General features: G+C 47.6%; 1 protein-coding gene across 2 annotated transcripts in view; it reads right to left on the bottom strand.

Moving 5' to 3' along the window:
• The window catches only part of LOC142013544 (tubulin polymerization-promoting protein family member 2-like), a 142,662-nt gene extending 131,859 nt beyond the window's left edge, over nucleotides 1-10,803 (bottom strand). Inside the window, exon 1 of one of the 2 annotated variants that reach the window (XM_074995052.1) lies at nucleotides 10,268-10,803. The gene's annotated coding sequence lies outside the window, so the exon portion shown is untranslated. The remainder of the gene's footprint in view (nucleotides 1-10,267) is intronic. The other variant, XM_074995054.1, reaches the window with a different exon arrangement.
• Between the last annotated feature and the right edge of the window lie 3,671 nt (nucleotides 10,804-14,474).

Here is a 14,474-nt window from a genome sequence, read left to right as displayed (position 1 = left end):
AACACTAGCATCCTAGAAGAGTCAAACATGACCAGCGTTGAAGCATTATCACTCACCAACAACTTTGTTGGACTGGTCATGTGGTTCATACGTCTGTTCAACACCTCCCAAAGCGGATTCTGGTTTTTGAGTTGGAAGGAGGATGGCAGGAGCATTGGGGGCCTAAAAAAGTGATATAAGGATGTGCTGATGGCATGAAAAAGTGCAGCATTGGTGTTGACACCTGGGAGAACCTTGCCCAGGACCATTCCTGGTGCAGAGCGATAATCCAGGAAGGGATGGCACAATTTGAGAGGTCCTGCTGCAGTGCAGAGTAGGAGAGGTGGAAAAGATCATCAGAAACTGCTCTGCACCCCTCCAACAGCTCCCAACACCTTCCCCTTCTGTGATAAGACCTGCAGCTCCAGAATTGCGCTGATCAGCCGTCAATAGACTCTCAAATAAGAGGGTGACCTCAGGATGTCCTCCTCGTTAGCGAGTGACTGCCAAGATCGAGCAAAAGATAATATTTATCCTGCCATGAGTGCAGGGGACTGGTCTAGATACCTGTTGACATCCCTTCCAGTTGTACAGTTTTATGGTTCTATGAAAATTACATGAGATAAATAAATCCAAAACCAATTTGTGAAGTTACAAGGAGATCTCACAAAACTGCGTGAGTGAATGGCAAAATGGCAGATGTAAAACAATGTCTGTAAATCCAAAGTAATGCAGTTTGAAAAACATAATCCCAACTACATATACAAAATGATGGGATCTAAATTATCTGTTACCACTGGAAAAAGAGAGACCTTGAAGTCATTGTGGATAGTTCTCTGAAAATATATGTTCGATTTGCCCTACCACTCAAAAAAGTTAATAGAATAATAGGAGCCATTGGGAAGGGGATAATAAAACAGAAAATATCATGCCTTTACTATATAAATCCATGTCCCCACCTTAAATATTGCATGCAATTCTGTTGGTCACAACTCAACAAAATAAATAATGAGGTTAGTTCAGGGAAAAATATAGAGACGGGCAACAAAAATGACTCGGGGGTATGGAACAACTTTCATGTGTGGAGAGACTAAAATGACCAGGACTGTTCATCTTAAAAAATAAATGACTAAGGAGGGATATGATTAAGGTCTGTCAAATCATGAGCAGTGTACATAAAAATGAATAAGGAAGTGTTATTTATATGTCCAGATTACACAAGTATTTGTGGTCGTCCAACAAAAATTAGGAGTAGATTTAACACAAATATGAAGAAGTTCTCCAGCACCCAATGCACAAGCTAGCTGTGGAACGCATTGCCAGTTGATATTGTGAAGGCCAAGTGGTAACTGGGCTCAAAAATATTAGGTAAGTTAGCCAGAATGGTAGGGATATCTCTGACTTCCAGAAGCTGAGACAGGACACAGGAGATGGCTCAGACCAGTGGTTCCCAAACTGTGCAGCATCACGCCCTGCCTTTTGTTTTCTGAGAAACCCTCAGACCCTCTCCACCTCTTCTTTACCATCACCCAACCCCCCTAAACAAAAAGTTCAATTCATAACTTAGAATATACACAAGCTTGATATAAAAATGTTATTTAAATTAAAAATACACACAAATAATTTTTCTTGGCCCCTTGCAGGTGCCTGGTGCTGGCCAGCTGCCTGAGCCCTGTATCAGCTGCCAGAGCCGCCTGTCCACATGCTAGAAGTGCCTGCCCAAGCTAACTGAGCCCCAAGCTGCTGGGCCAGCCACCCACCTAGGCCCTGTGCTGCAGGGGCCAGCTGCCAGCACAAGCCCTGTGACCTGCCTGCCTGAGCCCCATGAGCTGCTTGCCCGAGCCCTGCCCCTCCCCTCCCCAAAAGCCAAGGGCCACTAGCCCCCTGCTCTTACCTCATTCCCCTCCCCTGAGCCAGGAACCCCAGCCCCTCATGTAACCCCATCTTACTCGTCCTCTCCCCACAATCCACACTCACTCACCTTTGCAGGACACAGCTAGCTCCTTGTGGGTCTTCACAGGCTGTCTGCTTTTCGTATCGACTGTGCCGGGTTGCCCACGTAAAATGGCAGGGCTGAGAGCCAGAAACAAAGGCCCGGCTCTTTCTTGGGGTGGAGGAATGATGGTGGGTGGGGTGGGGGGAAGGGCTGGGTCAGCTCACCCCCCCCTTGGAATTTCATCACAGCCCCCCCCAGGGGGGGCACACTCCCCAGTTTGGGAAACCATGGCTTAGACTATAATTGCCCCATTTTTTACCTCTGAAGTCTATGGCACTGGCCAGCGAGCTAGATGGACTATTGATCTGACCCACTATGACCATTCTTGTGTTATGTTAGGCTTATGCAGTGCATACAGCCTTCTGTGGAGAGGGGTCAGACCCATTCTAAGTTCACTAAGGGTTGCAGAGAAAAAGAATTAGTCCCCAGTTACCTCACTGCGTGTGCATTAGGAATGCATTTCTGGAATATTAGAGATGTTACCTGTGACTTAGTTTTCATTATGAGAATAGCAAAAAAAAAAAAAACCTTCTACTGGCTTCAACGCACATTAGATTCAGCTCTTAGTTTTAAATATTCTCAGGCTACAGGACATTAATTACCGAGGCTAATTTGATTTATTTTATGTATTGAGTATATTCACCATTAATGAATGAAATGAAAATCAAGTCACGTCACAAATAACATACAAAACGGAAAAGTTGGTTTTCACCCTGAAAACCAACAAAAAATGAAACACACACTTAGGTACTCTACTCCTCCACATTATAGCTGTGTCTACACGTGCAAAAAGCTTCGAAATAAATGGCCCTTTTTCGAAACAGGGGGAGGAGCGTCCACACGTGTAAACCCATCTTTCGAAAGCAAATCGAAAGAACAGGGCACACACTTCGAAATCTGAACCCCAATCCTGTATCAGGAAGATCGCTCCCTTTCAAAATAATAAATCAAAAGGGTACACGTGTAGATGCTCCACTGTCCGCCTCTTTCGAAATACAGGTCCACCGCGGGGCCACTCCAGCCGGCAGCAGCGTGGCTCTATGGTCCCTGCGTTCAGCTGCCTTAAAGCCGCATGCACGCAGGAAACCTGTGGCAGGAAGCTGACAGCATGCTAGGAGCAGCCTGCACACACACTTCAGCCCCACGCTCCACCACCCGCATGGCAAGCAGCCAGCCCCCCCCGCGAGCCCCATGGCCTGCTGTCTGAGCCTCCACAAGGCTCCCAGGCGGAAGAAAATAAAGGGCCCCCTCCTGGACGGAGCAGGAGCTCTGGGACCTCCTCAGCCTCTGGCAGGACAAGGAGGTCCTGTGCCACATGGGCTTCAAGTGGCGCAATGCTGCCGCCTTTGGCCGCCTGGCAATGGGCCTGCACACCAGGGGCCACCCAGAGTGTACTGTGGAACAGGTACACTCCAAAGTAAAACAACTGCATCAGGGATATGCCCGGGCCAGGGACCAGGCCGGAGGCTCTGGGGCAGGACTAGCAATGTGTCCCTTCTACAGGGAGCTACAGAGCATCCTGGGGCCACAGGAGAGTACACCCCGCCGCGGCTTGCCTGGACACCTCTAGGGAGCTGCTGCAGCCAGAGGAGGAGGAGGAGGAGCAGCCGCCCGGATCGGGGACCCAGGAGGGCAAGGGGACCACGGACTGGTCAAGCAAGGAACAGGAGCTGACCATCATGATCCCCTCCCGCTCCTCCAGCTGGGTGACCGAGAGCTGGACATCTCCGGGGGACCCTCAGGTACGTCCAGGGAAGGGTGCACACCTACTCCACAGGGCAGGGGCGATGCAATGGCTAGGTGCCCACACACAGAACCGGTGGTCCCAGGCTGCACACAGGCCAGCCCCTACATGGGATGCGGCACCCCACGGTACCACACCAGCAAGGCCCAGCACCCGCCCCCAGTGGACAGCGCCATAAGCCGCACAGGGGTGGCGGATGGTCGGTCCTGGACAGCGCCCGGGGCCTGCGCAACGCAGGCTGGGAAGGGCCACCTGTGTGAGAGACCCCTGGAATCACACCCAGGCTGGGAGGCCCAGTCCCGGGGGGTCGGTGCTCCCTGGAAGGGTCAGGGTCCCTTGGGGAGCGGGGGCCTCATGGGAGGGGCTCAGGAGGGTAGGCCACAGTCAGGTCCCCTCCATCCAGTGCACACTACTGACATGCTTTCCTCCTCTCCACATAGCTGCACTGCCCGTGGGCCAGGAGAGCCCCGCACCGTCCCTTGTCCCGGAGAACCCACCTGCAGCCATCGGAGGTGTCTGGACTCGACCCCAGGCAGCATGCCATTGGAGCCGTGGCCAGAGAGCCCCCCAGAGAGCTGAGGAAGACCCAGCCACCCAGAGGCAGGCCGAGGTGCACCTCCAGCTCGCCTGGGCCAACATGGAATGGCGGAGGTTGGCCTGGGATAGGCTGCTGGACATCCTTGAGGGCATTGACCAGGCTGTGCGGGAGCACATGGCCACTGTGGCCCACCTCCTGGCCCCCCCGGCACCTCCCCCTGCTGGCCCTGCCCCCTCCACCCCCACCGAGCCTGACCCCTCTGCCCCCACCAAGCCCATTCGCTGGCTTGCTGGTGGTACCAGCACCCTCCCCCCTGCTTCCCCTGCTGGGGACCCCGCACCCAGGGGGGAAGGGACTCCGGGGGGGACAGGGTTCACAGCCCACCACCCCTGCCCTGGAATGAGCACCTCACCCCACTCCAAGTTAGCTTCCCCCTGCCCCCCTCCAAGTTAAGTGTCCCCGTACATATTTACAAACACCCAAGTTATATAAATGTTTCTTTATTATTTACCACTCCGTGCTGTGCTCCTCGGAGGCTGGTGGGTGGTGGATGTGCGGGTGCTGTGCTGGTGGGGCTAGCAGGGATGGTGGGTGATGGATGTGCATGGGATGTGGGCGTGCGTGTTGATCAGAGGTGGCCATCGGCAAAGGCCTGCCTGAGGGCCTCCCGAATGCAATGGCTGTCCTGATGGGCCTGGAGGATGGGGGTGGCACCCGGCTGCTCATAAACAGTGCCAGCTGGAGGGGCGCCCCCCGGCGACATAGGCATCCCCCTTTCCCTCCACAATGTTGTGGAGGACGCAACAGGTGCCCACCACCTGGGGCACATTGTGGACCCCGACCTCCATCTGTGTGAGGAGACACCTCTACCGCCCCTTTAGATGCCCAAAGGCCCGCTACACCACGTTGCAGGCATGATTGAGGAGCTCATTTAACGCCTCCCGGGTGGGTTTGAAGTGTCCCATGTAGGACCTCATGGGCCACGGCTGCAGGGGGCACGCCGTATCTGCCACCATGCAGAGCGGCATGGTGATGTCCTCCGCCACGGGGATCTCCCTCTGCGGGACAGAGGTGCCGGCCCCCATGTGGCGGCAGAGGCCAGAGTTCCGGAAGACCCGGGCATCGTGGGTGCGGCCGGCCCAGCCCACGTAGATGTCAGTGAACCATCCCCTCCTGGCCACCAGGGCCTGCAGCACCACCAAATGGTAGCCCTTCCGGTTGATGTACTGGCTGGCACTGGGTGGCGGGGCACGGATGGGGATGTGTGCGCCATCCAAAGCACTGATGCAGTTCAGGAAGCCCAGGTCCTGGAAGTGGACGACAGTGTTGTCCACATCCCCCAGATGGACGATCCTATGGAGCAGCATCGCTTTGATGGCCCTGACGACCTGCAGAGGGGGAAGGAGGATATGTTCTCTAGTGCAGGTGTGGCAGCCGTTGCCCCCTGCCTTGGGAGCTTCTGCCCCCCTCCCGTCCAGCCCCTGCCCCATCTGGCCCCTTGCAGGGGAGGGTTCCCCTTGCCTCAGCCCCGCCCACCCACCCGGCCCCACCTTACCTCCATAAGCACAGCCCTGATGGTGGCCTTGCCCACCCTGAACTGCTGTCCCACGGAGAGATAGGAGTCCGGGGTGGCCAGCTTCCAGATGGCAATCGCGACCCGTTTCTCCAGGGTGAGGGCTGGCCGCATGCAGGTGTCCTGCTGTTGGAGTGCGGGGGCGAGCCAGTGGCAGATCTCCTCGAAGGTCTGCCTCGACATGCAGAAGTTCTGCAGCCACCTTTCCTCACCCCACTCCCCCAGCACCACGCGCTACCGGCAGTCAGTGCTGCTGGGGTGGGTCCAGAGGCGTCAGGGTACCCAGGGGGGGTGCCCAGCGGTGGGAGCCCCGTGGCCCCGGGGGAACCTTGCGGCCACCCGATGAGCACAGCACTGGGAGCAGGGTGTCCATGATGAGGGCATCCTCCTGCAGGAGCTGTTGCTGGGCCTCCATGGTGGGCACGAGTGGGCTCTGCCGGGCTGGGACAGGCTGGGCAGCACTCAGCTCATGCGGAAGGGAGGGGCCCTTTAAAGGAGGCGGCTGGCTGCGGCCCCGGAAGGGCTTGTCGGCCATGGGACCCCATCCGCGGCATTTCCTGCCTCCCTTCTTTCAAAAGAGAGCTTGGAGCCGTGTGGACGCTCTCTTTTGAAAGACCTCGATGGCACTTCGAAAGAGCAGATCGGAATGCTGATCTGAAAAATGGCAGCGGGTGCTCTCTTTCAATGGCTGCTTTTTCGAAAGCCGAACTTCGATTTTCGCCCTTTCGGAAGGGTGTTTACATGTAGACCCAGCTTATGTGAATAATCATTGCTAATTACAGTGCTTCTCTTTGAAACAATATATCATGCTATAATGGCACACTCCCCTCCTCTTACTCTAAATTATAAGCTTCAGCATTTTAAGTTTTATGCTTCCAGAGGTTATTTTGTTACTTGTATAAGACCACAGAACGAGACCCTGATTCTGCAACCTGATCCTCAGAAGCAGAAGCTTACGCCCACATGGAGTTCCACTGAAGATGACTAGGTTCTGCACAGGTACTTGCAAGAATCAGACTCAACGCCTCCACTGCCTGTTGAACTCTGTGGGTGTTCAGGGCATTTATTTAGTCACAGAAGTTGCTCAGCAACATGCACAATTGGACTTTTACAACAGCACATCAGAGCCAGAACATTTCCTTCATCATTCCTTGATTATAAATAACATGGACTTCATGATGTGAACAAATCTGTTTTGATCTTTTTAAAAAAATGTACACATAGGCTGTGTGTTAATTGACTCTCTCTAGTCATTTCCTCCAAGTTTAAATAGTAAAATCCCAAGGATAAATAAACTAACATTTCTTTCCTTTTTATCTTAAAAGTGTCTTCATTGAATTGGTTGCTAAAGAAACCTGATAGACTTGTGACACACTGTTTTGAAATCCTTAGTGAAGTTCATCTGAAACCTCAGCATAATAAGTGGCATCTTATCTGCGTACTATTCCAGGAAGAAATGCATGGCATTTCGTCATCACAGCTGAAAGTCTAGTTGGCTCTGCACGTAGGCTCAAGAAGAATAAGGGCCCTTAGCTATAATGAGAGCACGCTGATAGCTAATGCTTAGTCAGAGTCTGCTTTCTTGAACATTTGCTAATGCTTGTAGTAATTAGAATGCATAAAAAGGCACACATTAGAGAGCTCACACAAAAAGTCAATGTTTAACTTCTTTATTTGCTTTCAGTTAAGATTATATTCTAAGGAATGGAACACAGGCAGTATTATGGTAATATTCCTAAACCATCCTGCCTAGTGGAACATTAGTCCTCGAGCCCTTATGCATGCATGCAGTCTTGTTTAAGGTAACTGGACTATTTGCAAGAATAAGGATTACTCACATAAGCAACAGTGTCAAGAGCAGACTTAATTTTCAGGCTGGCATTTAATGTGAATGAATAAAGGGATCATAACAAACAGTGGTCTTCTTGTGACGAAAAAACAGCATTTTAAAGAATTTCAAAGTGCAAGATGTTCTTGTGCGCTGAATTTCCAGGCATGAAAAACAACTTTTTCCTTAACAAAGTCATGACATATTTTCAACATGTAGCAATCAACACCAGGTGTAGAAAATAAGGTATTTTGGATGCATCTTCATGTTTTAGGGAAAATGGGAAAAAGACAAAATACTTATTGTTTCAGGTTTTTCTCCTCTGCATTTGTTTTATGGGGATCACAACTGTAAACATCACCAAAACACTATGGCTACAGTTACACTAACAAGTTTTGCTGACAAACCCCCAGTTTTTACAACACAACTCTTGAAGTGTGCACACACAAAATGTGTTTTGTTGACAGTTTGTCAACAAAACTCAGCACTTTGGCCTGCAGCGTTCTGCTTCTCAGCCAGGAGGCCTGTCGACAAAAAAAGCTGTGTGGGTGCTCTGGGGGCCTCTTCTCAACAGACAGGGCATCCATTACAATGGGCAGCCCTGTCTCCTGTGCTTCCGGGTGCCTGCTTTGTCGAGAGAGCAACTGGGCTGCTCTGTCAGCAGAGCAGAGCGCTCTTCCAATTGGCTTTCGTGTGTGGCTGCACTCTGTCAACAGAACGCTGTAGTGTAACCATAGCCTAAGTGACCTATAGGAAAGGGAATGGAACTCCATGAGCATTCAAAGATTAAATATTCACAACCCTCTTCTCCGTAATGAAAACAAGAGAAAAAGCATGGAGACCTTAATTAGTATTAGGAAACAGTGTCTTGCCTACAGAACTGCTTAGAAATACACCATTGATGGGAAGAGGATGAGAGAAGAGGACTGAAAAACTATGGAGATTATTTTTTTTTTAAATCGTGCTAAATTTTACTTACGATAACTTCAGGAATAAAATAATTAAAATGTAATATTTAGGAAGAATCAACTGATTTGTGGCCAAATCCTTGTAACCTCACTGAGTACAATCTGGTCTATACTCGATGTTTGCCTGAATTAAAAATTACCTCGGCAAATTGCCTCTATGCTCAGAACATATTCTTTTTATTTTTAGGTATTTGTAAACTGCAATCTGATGTTTGGGAGTTGAGCCCACGAATTAAAACTGGAGTTGTTTCATTTAGGACAAGTCTTCTCTGACAGTAGAATAAATACAAAGCAACTTCAGCATCTTCAGTGTGGCTATTCTGGATTTGCCATGATATAACCGAGAGCTGGATTAGACCCGAGCATATATACTCGTAAACACTGTCCACACGAGACCAAATGCTGACCTCATTTATACCTGTTCAGCTGCAATAATTAAATGAGGTTGTACAGGTTTAATAAGGACAGAGTTTGGCCTATTCTGTTTAGCTCATTTGCTGAAGACTGAAAAGAGGTGACCAAAATTTTCTCAGGCAATTCAAATTTATACAAGCAAAGGAAAAACACTTTGAATGACGTGCTGCTGTATGAAAAATTAACCTTAGGTGAAACTTTATCCCCTCCAAAATAAATTGTGTTTTTAGTTCTCCCAATCAGACTTCTCTCTTCCACTCTGAAGTTTTAAAGCAGTGCTTAATCACGTACAGTACACAATATTAAACAGTAAAGAGTTCACTTATTTCTGAAACATATTATTTTGAGGCTATGTTTGAGTCTTCCATACTTATGTGATGAGAGTTATGTCACAAAGTTAATCATTCCCAGGACGCTAGCATTCAGGGTAATGAAAAACTTCTTGTGCAAGCAGTCATTAATCAGTGAGTATAACATTGCATAATGTTTCCGAAGAATGTGTTATGTGATCAGAGTACAAGGCTGCATATGACAGCAAAGTGTTTGTGCCATATGCTGACCTTTTCTAAAACAGACACAGAGCCATGTGATGCATCACTCTTGCCAGCAGTCGTTTATTGCCAATAATTAAGTCTGATGATATGAAGGAACACAAACTTGTATTTCTTTGGAGTTCTGGAAGGAAGAAGCTTTGAAGTTCCTGATTTCTGGCACAGAGTGAAATATAAACATGGCCAAGTTGGCTTGAATATATTACTGTTGTCCATTATGAACACCGCCCTGTTAAGCTGGAATCATATACTCAGTTCAAGTGGTTACTGGCATTTAGGTTAGAGAAAACACATACCACTTTGCTTTGTGATCCAGAAAAACATGAAGATTGTAGGAACAAAACAGCCAAAAGTACGAGTGTTATTCTCAAATCTCAGTACATCACAATAGCATTTGACGCTCTTGAGCAATAATTTAGTAAGAAGATATTACATAATCTCCCCTACCAGTATTACACAAAAGAACACTTGTGAAACACTCCAGACAAATATGCTGTAATTACAAGAAATAACAGAAAGCTTGTACAGTACAAAATGTTTTTGTTACTCTGAACACACAAATGTCTGGAGATACAGTTTTAATTAGCTATTTTAACAATGAAAACAATGTTTTAGAAGCTTCAATAAGCAGTCTGAAATGTAAGTATAGCAGAGACTCTAGCAGACACGCCCATACCCACAAAATGAGACAGATCCTCAGGTAAACTGCAGCTGCTTTGTGCTTCTCTGCTGGTGAAATCTGGCTCTGGAGCTGGAATAACCACCTCCAAATGATCACCCTAGCAATGAGCTATCCTTAGGTTGTGTCAGCACAGCAAAGAATCCCGAATGGGGGTTTCCCGGACCCAGTAGAGGCAACGTACAGCTGTGGCTTCCTTAAACCTCACTGATTCTTTGGCCAATTCAGACTGCTGGCAGCAGGCATAACTAGGGAGACCAGATCAGCACTCTCAATCTGTAGGCATTAATGTGTGTTAAATAGCTTCAATTCTATTCTATGTAAGGCCTTACAGCGTGCTCATCACTATTGGATCTGAACACCTTCCAGCAGTGCATGTTCCGTCCAAGAGCTGACTGCATTTCAGAGACCAGGGAATAGACTTTTGATATCTCTTACCCATAGCAGGGTTGTTTTGAATCTTAACTTAACATTTCTAAGATGTAAAACACTCCAAAAGTACAAAAAGCATTCTGAACACAGGCCTGCAGGCCAGCAGCTAGAGAATCAGAAATGGGCCTGGGAGAGACTAAAATACAGAAGCTAGAAAAGCCTTATAATCCCAAAAATAAAAGGACCACATGAAACCTTTGCTTAGATCCACTTCTCCATTCCTTCTTGCCAGACATATGCACCACTGGGTTTCTACTGCTTCTTCCATCTTGCTGGAGACAAAACTGTGCCAGAAAAGGAGACTAAAAGTTTCATAAGAGTTGTTCTTAATCTTCCTTGCTCCCATGACATAAGCCATTGGGGAACTTTTCATTTTTACTTTATTTTTTTTAACCAAAAATAAAGGGAAAAAGTAAAAAACAATACAGGTCTCATCACTACTATTAATGCTTATTTTCCACCTGTACCCTGGAGTGAATTAGTTCCACACACCAAGTACTGGATTTACAATGGTACTTAGCTGCTCTCCTGCCTATTGGAATTGTGCGCTGTAAGTGAGGCACCCAGGCTCCCTACACATTCTGTATGAGGCGTGTTAGGCAGCTAAGAAAGAGGTTTTTAAAAGTCAGCAAGCTGAATGGGAGCAGCCTATGCTAGGCTGAGGAAAAGGGCAGGGCTTAGGGCTTGACAGTTCACAAGTATTCAGGTGTCAAACTGACAAGCTGACCCTTCAGTGCAAATAAAGGCATCTATGGGGTTAGGTGGCAGTTGAATAATGGTTTTGAAATGTCAGTATCACATGAAGGAGCTCTGTGGATCTGGCCCCTGGTACCTGACACATTATGTTCAATTCAATGCGTACTTCTAAGAAGTGCTGCTGGCAGACAGTTCAGGGTGAACAGGATATGATGGTTTTAAACCACATTTGTGGCCTGAATCTGCCTGTTCTGGCAGCATGCAGTATATCAGAGCTGGGCTGGGGTGCAAGGAAAATACCTCCCTCACCTACTTGAGATTGACTATCGCTCTGTCAATTAGCATGGTAAATCAGGTAATCAAATTCCATTCTAAAGCCCTATTCAACAACAGCAACGGGACACTGGTCCCACACAATGTTTTGAAAAATGTCCTGCCTTTGCAGTTCTACTTTTTTAAAATTATGGACTTGCAATTCCTATATACCCAGGGATATACAAGTAACAACAATGTGTAAGGTAAAACACAACTCCTACCTTATTAAAAAGTCTGACACTGCAGGTACCACTGGGAACAGTACTTGTTATTGTGAATAATTCCATCAGTCTGTGAGGCTGTTCTTTTAAGAGCTATTCAACTCAGTTAAGGGTTGGGTCAACAGTGGCTTCAATATTGCAGTCTTTACAATGAATTATATCAATTTATTGAAATAGTTCAACAAGTGTTCAATTTTAAGAAATCAGTGAACTACTTTTGGGAGCAAGACCTCATTACATGAGTAAGGGGTGTATGGGGCAGAACAATGCTCTATCTACAACAGGGGTTACCCACCTTTTCCAGACAGGGACCCATTTGGACAATTCAGGAAGACTTGGTGACCCAAGGCAATTCAAAAACAACGGTGGGGGAAGAGCAGAGCCATAACTAGCTAATTGTGCACCTGCGGCAGGACTATAAAATTGTGCCCCCTCATTTTTATATATTCATATTAGTTATTTCATAGAAAAGGGGAAATATTAATAAAATAATTACACTACATTTACATTTACATTTCGTGGGTCCGTCCACGAAAGCTCACCTAATAAACTATTTTGCTAGTCTTTAAAGTGCTACTTGACTGCTTTTTGTTTTGACAGTGTATAGACTAGCACGACTTCCTCTCTGTTACATTTACTGTAGTTGGTCAGAACTGTGGTGGTAGACAGACACACATCCCCAAACTGCTCCCCCCAGCTTAAACCCCACAATCAGGGACTTGGGGAGTCACACACAGGGGCTAGAGGTGTCACACTGAGGGGCTAGGAGAGTCACACTCGAGGGCTGGAGGGGGCTACAGGGGGCTTGGGGAATCAGATGCAGGGGGTGGAGGGGTCTAGGGGAATCACACTCATGGGCTGCAGGTGGCCAGGGGAGTCACTCAGGGGCTGCAGGGGGCTGGGGGCCCAAGGGAGTCACACTCGAGGGCTACAGGGGGTGAGGAAAGTCACGCTCAGGGGCTAGGAGTCATTCACGGGCTGCAGGGGTCTAGGGAAGTCACACTCAGAGGCTAGAGTCACTCGGGCTGAAAGGGGCTAAGGAAGTCATGCTCAAGGGTTGGAGAGTCACACTCAGGGGCTGCAAGGGCTGGAGGGGGCTAGGGAAGTCACACTTAGTAACTGGGAGTCACTAAGGGGCTGCAGGGGCCAGAGGAGTTATATTCAGAGGCTGGAGGGATTTAGAGGGGGCTAGGAGAGTCACACGCAGGGACTAGGAGTCACTCACAGGCTGGAGGGAGCTAGAGGAGGCACAGGAAGCCCCATGGCTGGAAGTCGGATGGGGTACAGAGCCCCGGACGGCAGCACCAGCCGCAGGAACTGTGCTGGGGTTTGTGGGGACCCCATCTCCTTCAGAGGCTATAAGCCAGGGAGCTGATCAGCTCTGGCCCCTCTCCCTCAGACTCAGGTTCAGAATGTAATTGATTAGCTTACCTGCCTGACGGCTGTTAATTCAATTAAGAAGTTGAGAACCACTTCAGGAGTGTGAATGGCTTCTTACTAGCCACCTGTGGAGCTGTCCAGCCCAGCTGGTGACCCTTTTGAAATGTGATTGGGTCCTGACCCACAGGTTGGGAAACCCTGGCCTACAAGAACACTCGGGCTTGTTTATATTCTGCTGCAATGAAAACACAGCAAACTTTCCCCATCCAGTTTAAATACTAAACTTAGTCTTCCTGGAATATACCATGCAGATGATCGACAAATAGTTTTTCAAAACTTGTACAACTGGCATTTGATTTTTTTAAATGTTATGAAAATCTGAGCCAAAGATGATATCACAAAATCCCATATGTTTAAAGGAAAATGTTAAATCAACTAGAGATAGCTGAAATACGGGAACGAATATTTTTCTTTCACCCCTATTTGCAGTGTAAGTTCTTTAAATATGGACCAAAACTTGTTCATGTTCTTTTGAACGTGCTTGTATTTTGCAGAGTGATAGTTGGAATGTCTTCATTTCTTTTAACACAAATATGATGCTATAAACATCTTACTAATTAACACACACTTTAGAAACCATAAACAGAGTTGGAATCACTAATCAGGACTTTGAAGTGTTTGTACACACACCCACACATGAAAGCAGGGAAACTTGTAACATTCAGAACACAAACTTGCACAGCAAATTCTTTAGCAAGTTCAAGGTTTTTCATCTGAGTGCTTATAGGGGAAATCCAACAGAAACATATTATAATACAAATCGTGCTCAAGATTGGGTACTGAAAGGGTCTGCTCCAGTCTGACAGGACAAACAATTTCATTAATGGAGAATTGAAGTGTGTGAGATGAGCAAAAACTACCTACACAGAAGGTGAAACTGAATGTGATTTGTGTTCATAATAAAATGTGTATATAATAAATTTAATACAGTTTCAGATTCAGTCTCTCTATAGGACAAACCATTTTTGTGAAAGTCTTAAAATTTATTCTATTAACACTTTTAAAACATTGTGTGTTCATGGTAATTAAACTAGTCTATTCAGGTTCTCACGTCATATCCATCACCATCAACCTGTGCAACCAGAGGAGAAGGCATGTCC

Source organism: Carettochelys insculpta, chromosome 5 (genome assembly GCF_033958435.1).
Source record: "Carettochelys insculpta isolate YL-2023 chromosome 5, ASM3395843v1, whole genome shotgun sequence".
NCBI lineage: Eukaryota > Metazoa > Chordata > Testudines > Carettochelyidae > Carettochelys > Carettochelys insculpta.
This window is presented reverse-complemented; position numbering and strand designations above follow the sequence as displayed.